This window comes from Camelus ferus, chromosome 5, assembly GCF_009834535.1.
Source record: "Camelus ferus isolate YT-003-E chromosome 5, BCGSAC_Cfer_1.0, whole genome shotgun sequence".
NCBI lineage: Eukaryota > Metazoa > Chordata > Mammalia > Artiodactyla > Camelidae > Camelus > Camelus ferus.
Window position 1 is genome coordinate 76,689,912 of NC_045700.1, and position 9,494 is coordinate 76,699,405.

The following is a 9,494-nucleotide window of genomic DNA, read 5'->3' on the forward strand; positions in this document are numbered from 1 at the left end:
CAAAAGCATTATGTACAGTGGAAGAAGGTAGAAAAAAAGGCCAAATATTGTATGATTCCATTTATAATAAGTTTGAGAAAAGTCAAAACTATAGCAACAGAGAATTGATCAGATATTACCTAGAACCAGATATAGAAGAGGATTGACTATAATGATGATGAAAATGTTCTACACCATGATTGTGCTATATAAAAATTCAATAATAGAGTAAAATCAAATCTACTTAACTGTATCCTTTAATACATACTCATGTTTTTATATATATATATATATGAATTATATATATGGATAATCATATATTTATATATATACAAACACTTCTGCCCTCTCTCCTCACTCACTTGCCCAATTGGAGAGTTAGAAAAGTAGAAACTTGGCATTTATATTCAAAGCCTTTCCTCTCCCCTTCTCCTATTGGGAAAGAGATGCTCACAAAGGGATCCATTCTCCCTAATAGGAGGGGACAGCATTTGCTCCTGTGGAGGAAGGCCTGCTTAGGCCCGGATCTGCCTAATCCTAGAGTTAGTATTATGGAATCCATTTGCCACAGCTATAAACTATAATCATTCTCAAATATTATACTTATCACCAATAAAAGTGATATTTAAATAGTTACCTGCTTTATTCATTCTAATCTTCAAATGGATCAAAATCAGAGGAGGGAAGAGATTTTGTGTAAGCTTGGCCACTCTCAAATTCTTCTAACATTTAATATATAAATTTGGCATTAAAGACTTTTTAAATTAGAATTTAGGAAGCAAACTATGAAGAGTATCTCTTAGTGGCCCAGTGCAAGCATGCGTGTGAATGTATCTACAAATATATATGTATATGTACATATATATTTAAGTTGGATTTAAATTGATTAAAATTGTAGTAAGAAGGAAGAAAGGGTTAAGGCTAAGGTGCTATCGCCAGTTTGCTGAGCAAACAGTTGAAGCAATGTACTGTTGACAATTCTTAGCATTTATGTGCTACCTCCACGCAGGTAATACACTTACATGACTCTAAATATTCCAAGTCCAAAAAAGAAAATTACAGTAATAGATGAAAAGAATAAGAAGTTTAAAACATTGGAATTTGAAGAGGAAAGCTAAAAATAATAACTCTATTATTAGAGACTCTAATGAGTGTTACCACATGGAAGTAACAACCTGTATTTAAAATGCAGTAAAAATGGGTATTGACAATAAAATGGATTGATCCTATAGCTTTTTCAGAGGCCAACCCAAATGCTCTTCATGAAGTCTTTTGAGGTCTAGCTCAAAATAACTTTAATGCTGATTCTTTGTACAAACTTTATAGCTTTTATAGCAAGATATCTTGTATAATAGTGATTTATGTCCATACTATATAACCTCTATCTAACTTCAAGAGGTTATAATGCATATTCCAATAAAATAAATCATGACCTAATAAAAACTCACTGATAAATGCAAATGTGTAGGTCAATTTTTTCCCTAAATTTAAGTGTTTATGATTGATTCTTTTTAGCTCCTTGAAAGAATATTAAGGAGTACAATAAATTTAAGCTAAATTGGTAAGCATAATAATGTCAAAAAACTTATAAAGCTTAAGTGATAAATGACTCAATGAGAAGTTGAATTCAAAATGTGTTAAAGTGGAACAATCTCATCAATGTAGGTAAGGAATCTTATTATCATTTGGAAATATTTATGTAATCTGGAACTTAAAGTTTGACATAAATGTAAAATACTTGACAATTATAGGGATGCATTTTTAAAATGTGTAAAAATGCTAATTATCTTTTTTTTTTTGATTGGTCCACACTTACATGTCTAAGTTTTATATAATTCTCAAGAAAAAACACATTTGAAATATCTAAAAAATCCTTAACATTTAATAAATTTTAATAAAAACTCTCAACATATCATGCATTTTATCTGAATATGTAACTCAGCTGTGAAACAGAAACATTTGGAAACAATGCTGATGTTATGTGAAGACAAGTTATTACAAACTTGAGAAGATAGTTTGTGTGTGACCCATGCCACTGTAGTCTCAGAGTGAGGCAAAAATTGCAGAACGGAAGCAAATTAAGACATCTACTATCTGATATTATGTTTATAGTTATTTCTGATAGTAATTTTTTGTTCTTGACATTCATTTTTAATTTAAAAAAATGAGCTCTGAGATCTCAACTACATGATGTTGAAACATCAGATAATTGTTTCTAAATTCCCCAAAGAGTATTACAAAGCACAAAACAGGATTTAATTTAGACTTATTACTAGTACTGTTCAGTGCTCCATCTTCATATTCCATAATAATACATAAATCTATGTTACAGGATACTATTCTTGAGTATATGAATAAAAACTATTTCTATAAAAGAAGCTTTATAATTCTATAAAACATATTTCTGTGAGACATTAACAGACATCCAAAGTGGAGGTGCTCTTGAAAGAACTCCATAAATTTACCTAACTTGAATGTTTGTGTGATTATAAGTCAAGAAGGAGCTCAAAGTAAATTTTCAATGCCATTTGCTACAATGTATGCACTTAAGAAAACCAGTATCTCATTTTCACTTATTTACATGTGGCAAGTAGTTAAAAAAAATTCCTTTCGTATAACTGGATAAAAGATTGTCTTCCTAAAGTGGTTGCTATTTTGAAATACCTTAAGAAAGCTCATCAAAGTTGGAGACTTTTGATATCATCAATTAATACCAACAATACAAAATTGTTTATGACAGATTATATCTAAACATAGTTTAGATAGCAGAAATTATATTTCTATTATGTTTTTTTTTATTCAAAACACAGAATAAAGAAAAAAGATAAAATATTAAGATGACATTCTCTGTTCTACTTTTCCTTAAAGTTAGAGCACTAATGAGTTGTTCAGGGCCTTTCTCATCACCTTTAATTCCCTTGTCTCCTTGTCTTTTGACTGTGCTTTTTGGCAAATCTTCAACTCTCTATTAAGCCAAACATATGAGTTCTCTTAAACTTTTGCAGCTGAATAGTACAGAGAAGAAAAAAAATATAGCAAGGGCGGTAAGTACCAGTGAGAATCTATAGCCTGTGACAATAGTAATTATTCCCATTTGCCATGGTTTTCCCTTAGTACCCATTTAATGCCTCCTCACTTGCTTTTCACTTGGTTTTTTAAAAGGAGGTTTTCTGGATGAAAAGCCCTAATCTTGTTCTACCATCTAGAAACCTATCTATATCCTTTTTATTCTAACTAAAGTCTAGCATCTCTATCCCCCACACATGCCCAGGGCTAATTTTTTGCTTATAGACTTTCTTTTTTAAGGTAGTTTTAGATACACAGCAAAATTAGAAGGAAAGTAGAGACATTTCCCGTACATACCCTCAAAACACACATGCATAGGCTTGCCAATACAAACATCCCCCACCAGAATGGCACATTTGTTACAACTGATGAACATACACTGACTCATCATTATCATCCAAATTCCCTAGTTTACATTATGATTCACCCTTGGTGGTATACATTTTGACATATGCATAATGACATGTATTGACTATTATAGTATCATACAGAGCAGTTTTACTGACCTAAAAATCCTCTGTATTTAGCTTATTCAGCTCCCCCTCCTCCCTAAATTCTAGAAACTACTGATCTTTTTACTCCACAGTTTTGCCTTTTCTACAATGTCATATAGTTGGAATCAAACAGTGTGTAGCCTTTTCAAATTGGGCTTCTTTTACTAGTGTATTTAAGGTTCTCCCATGTCTTCTATGATTTGACAGATCATTTATTTTTACTCCTGAATAATATTTCATTGCCTGGATATACCACAGTTTTTTCATCCATTCATCTGCTGAAGAAGTCTTGTTACATCCAAGTTTTGACAGTTATTAATAAAGCTACTATAAACATTCATGAGCAGACTTTATGTGGACATGAGATTTGAATTCCTTTGGATAAACACCAAGAAATGTAATTACTGAAACATATGGTAAGAGTATGTTTGGAAGTATGCCGATCACCTCCAAAGTGACTATACCACTTTGCATTTCTGCCAGCAATGAATGAGAGTTCCTATTGCTCCAAATCCTCTCCTGCATTTGGTGTTGTCAGTGTTCCTGGATTTTTGGTGTCAGTGTCCTGTATTTTTGCCATTTTAATACGTGTGTCGTAATGTCTTATTGTTGATTTAATTTGCATTTCCCTGAGGACACATGATGTGGAACATCTTTTCATGTTCTTATTTGCCATCTGTATAGCTTCTTCAATGAGGTATCTGCTGAGGTCTTTGACCCATTTTTAAATTTGTTTTTTTTTATTGTCGAGTTTTAAGGAGTTTTTGCATATTTTGCATAACAGTCTTTTACCAGATACTTATTTTGCAAATATTTTCTTCCAGTCTGTGGCTTATCCTCTTACTCTCTTGATATTGACTTTCATAGAGCAGAAGTTTTTTGTTTGTTTGTTTGTTTGTTTAAGGAAGTCCAGTTTATCAATTATTTCTTTAGCATGTGTATCCATGTCTCTTAGCCTGTGTATTCAGGGGTCTACCTCACCCCTTTGCCTACTGGAGTGAGCTGCCCACAGGATCTTGCCTTTGGTATCATATCTAAAAAAATGTCACTAACTCAAGGTCCTGTTATAGGATTTTTATATTTTTGTGTTTACATGGTCAGGTCTATAAATGATTTTGATTTAATTTTTGTGAAAGGTGAAAAGTCTGTGTATAGATTCATCTTTTCTTCTGCATGTGCATTTCCAGTCATTCCAGTACTATTCATCAAAAAGACTATCCTTGCTCCATTATAGTGCCAATTTGCTCCTAAAATTCTATCTTATTGCATGAGTGTGATAATTAAAAAATAAAATTTGGGGAATCCTAGGTATTTACAGCAATTGAGATTTATCCCTGCTAGAACTGTATTTACCTCCCTGAACCAAAATGACAATGTTTTAAAAAGTAGGTAACTGAATAAAATAAGAGTTCTATCAGGATGTAAGTAGGGGTATGGTAGGAATAGATGCTGAATAAGCAAACAGAAATGTCAGCACACTTTCAGAATTCTTTTTCCTAATTCAAGTAGGCTATATTATTCCATATCACCTAAAGAATAAAATTTATAAAAGATTTTGATCTGATACTAGCTGACTTCTCAACATACAGAATTGCTGACTTTTTCTTAAAAAGTTCCTACTCTTCCTTGCCTCCATGCTATTTACACATTGGTTTGGGTTACAATCAGGGACTTCTTTCTCCCTAGTTTGGTTGGAAATTTCCTTTCTCATTCATGACTTATACTTGCTGGAACCACCTTTTAAAAGTCCAAGGGTGATCCTTCATTCTTCTCCCATAGTACCCTGTTTATCAAATCACAATCACATTTATGTGATTACAATTATATAATCACAATCAATGTTCAACTTATTTGCCTGTCTTTTCCAATTTTGTGAATTTTTTGAGTACAAGAATACTATCATTTACTCATAACTCTCACATACCAAGCTCAGTTTTGACACACATAGTAGGCTGTCAATTTTAGGGCAATAAATATTTCCTAACTCCTGCTTTGAAAGTAAAACTTAGCTAGGGACTGAGAACTCAAAGACATTTAAGAAATAGTCCCTGCACTCTTTGGTGAAAGAAACGATGAATGAATTAATTGGAACTAGTCGACGATTGTTTCTATTTGAAGTACTGGCCGTAGGGTATTGTTGCTGTGGTTTTTGCTGTCTTTGAGACAATTTTCAATTCCTTTCTCAGTGACTAGATATACTCTCCTGTAGTCGACCTTGCAGAAATGTGTATACATATTAGCTTAGTCAGAAGCAGAGTGAGCTTTGAGTATTAGCATTCTGGAGCTTCTAACATCTTTTATAAACCCTTTCTTTCAAAGTGTTAAAATCATAATAAATGAACTGCCAACATTTCAATCATTTCAGCATTATGTGAGTACAGCACAAGGTGATTCTGTGAGTATAAAAACAAAATTGGGTTGGAGGCTGACAATGGGAGTATATATTATATGATGTGCAAAATTCTTGCAAAACAGTTATAAATGAAAGATACCCTTAGAGATTCTTTTAGAAATAGAAAGAAAATATCCATGGAAGATACCAAGTCTATCTTAAAGGATTCTTGGTTGAATCCACAGTTAAAAAGAAGAAAAACAACAAAAATTTCCTATAAGATAAAAATTTGAGTGCAGCAGTAGGACATTTTATCTACCAGTTCTAAACAGTGTAGGACATGCTGCATTATATAGATTATGTTGTAATAGTTTAATTGCATGTGTCCCAGTCCTTAAGAATGAAGCTTAGTTTTCTTTTCATCACTGTGTTCATAATAACTAATAAGTTGTCTGGCACATGGTGGGTTTCATTTTATGTTTGTTCAATGTATAGAAATATGAATGAGTACAAACATTCAGAAATCTAAATTTTGAATTCCCCATAAGTATAAAAGTAGTATTTTAGAAATTGCACTAGAATTTCAATTTCTTTATATCAAAATTATAAATCATAATTAGAAGACAGTGAGAACTGAGTATTGAGACTATAAAAGTCAGGCAAAGTAGATGGCACAAGAGGAAAACAAAAAATAAAGTAAATTCTAAACCTTAGCCTACAATCTAATAAAATATGCAATAAAGAAGGAAACTAAAATATTTGTAGTAATTGTTCCAAACAATATATTGCTTAAAAAAAGAATTATGTAAAAATAAAATAGTTAAAATAAGCTGGTTCTACATAAACATTAAAAATTAAAATATTTGGTTAAAAAGTATGTCTCCATTCAATGATTTATTCTTAACTTCATGAATCTTAAAACAAAATAAGCTGGTTCTACATAAACATTAAAAGTTAAAATATTTCGTTAAAAAGTATGTCTCCATTCAATGATTTATTCTTAACTTCATGAATCTTATAAACAACTAAAATTAACTAGTAAATGAAATGAAATCAGCTGAAGAGGGAATTGGAAGTTACATGTAATGGTAGCGTACCTTCTATCAGACCAACTACTCCACAGATAACAACTAAAAACTCTAGACAAAATATAGAAACCTGAATGCAATGTTGGGTGACCAAAGGGAAGCGGATTTGAAATGTTATACTACACTTGGAGAAAGGAAAACTATGGGTATATTTACATATTTAAAGTTTCTTGTCTGAAAATCGGCAACAATCAGCACTATGTAGGGCAGAAAAATCGTGAATTGACACTATCAGATAGACATTATTCCCACTCATTTAAACAACCAGAGATGAGTGCTGCTATTGAATATAGCAGATGAAAATTAAGGTGAAAATGTAAGATGGAACATATAGCAAATTTAGGATAAAAACTGTGCTTAGTCTCCTCATTATCCTCACTTTGCATTTAACTTGGGTGTAAATTCTGGCTGATCCCTGAACTATGTGTGTAAAGAGTAACTCCATAAAGCCCACCTAAGGCTAGAGAAACAAACTTAAAATTTCTTTGCATTGCAAGGGAGACAGAGTTTAAATTGAGTCCAGCCTGGTTAAATGACTATAAAAAATAAAGAGAAATAAAAACATTTTTTGGAGAAAGAATATCACTCAAAATATCTACCATAAAACACAGATATCACTAAAGATAAGAAAAATGGGAAAATATCAAAAATAACTCAGGGAAAAGCTACATAAGAACAATTCTGAGATTATTCAGATATTTTAATTAAAAGACAAATATTTTAAAGCATATTACATAACATGGCTTAAGGATACAAAAGAAGAAATGTTTGTAGTAACTGAACAAACAGGAATTCTCAGAAGAGAAACAGAAATTATAAAAATGAACCAAACTGAAATTCTACATCTGAAGAGGAATTAATGTAGCGCAAAATACATAAGAAGACAATTCACGAACTGAGACATGAAAATAAGGAAACAATAAAAAGAAAAAAAAAAAACATAAGGGATATGTGGGGTGTAATGCAAGTATCTAGCATATGAGTAATTGGATTACCAGAAAATGAATAGGATGTGAGCAATATGTTACAGAGACAAAAGCTGAATATTTTTTTCAAAACTGGAAAAAATCAAATCACAGATATAATGGGTATTACCAACATAAATACAAAGAAACAACATCAAAGAATATCAAGTAGTGTTATAATACAAGGACAATTTTCTTTTTAAAAAAACAACCACAGGATTAAAAAATATCACCTTCAGAGGAACAATGATAAAATTGACAAATGTCTTCTCAGCATAAAGAATTGAATCCAGAAATAAAAATGGAATAAAAACTTAAACTGCTCAATGAATATAACTGCCAAACTCTAATATGCCCAAAATTAAATTAAATGTAAATAGATTAATGGGGGAGGTTATGCATGTGTTGGGGGAGGAGGAATATGGGAAATTTCTGAAACCTCCCTTCAGTTTTGCTGTGAGTCTTAAAGTGCTTTAAAAAAATTCTGTGTTAATATATGTTCAGGTTTCTTTAATACAGTACTGCTCAAAGCTTTTAATGTGTATTGTTTATCTGATGTCGGGATATGTCATGCAGTATCTCCTGGAATTACTTGCTTATTATGCCTTTTTAAATTTCTCAAGGATATTTTTTCAGAATTAGTCTCATATATCAATTTCTAATTGTGTGTAGTTGAGAATTAGAAGTAAAGCTATAATATTATATTTATCTGAAATGTGCTGACAGATAGCGCTTGTGTATTGAACTGATGCTAAATGCCTTGCTAAATTAAAGAAGCATCATTCACATTCCTACTAAGTCTAAATAACCAGCTTGCTATTAGCTCACCAGTTTTTTTTCTTCACAATAGTCTGGCAATAATGGAAGAACATTTCATCTGTTTGACAAAGCCAAGTTATACATAAGATCTGTGTTTTATATTATTAAACATAATAGGAAAACTGTTCTAAACACAGATTGACTCCAAATACCCAAAGAAATAACAATTTGCATGTTTTCATATTCAGACATGACTTTTCAAACAAATACGCCAAAAGGTTTCTGTTGGAAAATGTGACAGTTTTTTTGCTACAAAATGATTGGATCATTGCCCTAAGATGCAGGTGAGTACTGCTTGAGACAGAAAACTGACAAAATGCTATTTATGTCACTGCTCCTTTCTGAGCCAGTCATCAAGAGTAAAGATTTGATATATCACATAACTGCTAAGATTTGATCACATCTACCTATCTCACCTGTCAAAAACTCAACCTGAATAATGAGGGGGAAAAAATGATGTGCATTGAACAAGTTTTCCCAAGAAAAACAGACCAGCCACAGAAGTATGGCCCTACAGGATACTTGTTTTATTATTTTCTCTAGAATTGAACAAGGTCCAAATAGGAAACAGGTGGCACACTCTAATTAAGATAATTCAAGAAAGTTTAATAAAGGGACTATTTACAAAAGTATAGGTGGATATAGGAATAATTCAATCACTCAGGCTGCTAAATAGCAAGGTGTTCTTATCCCTAGGCCCAGAGGCACAGGGACAGTATGGTTACTGAAACAGAGTAGGAAAGACTACTTT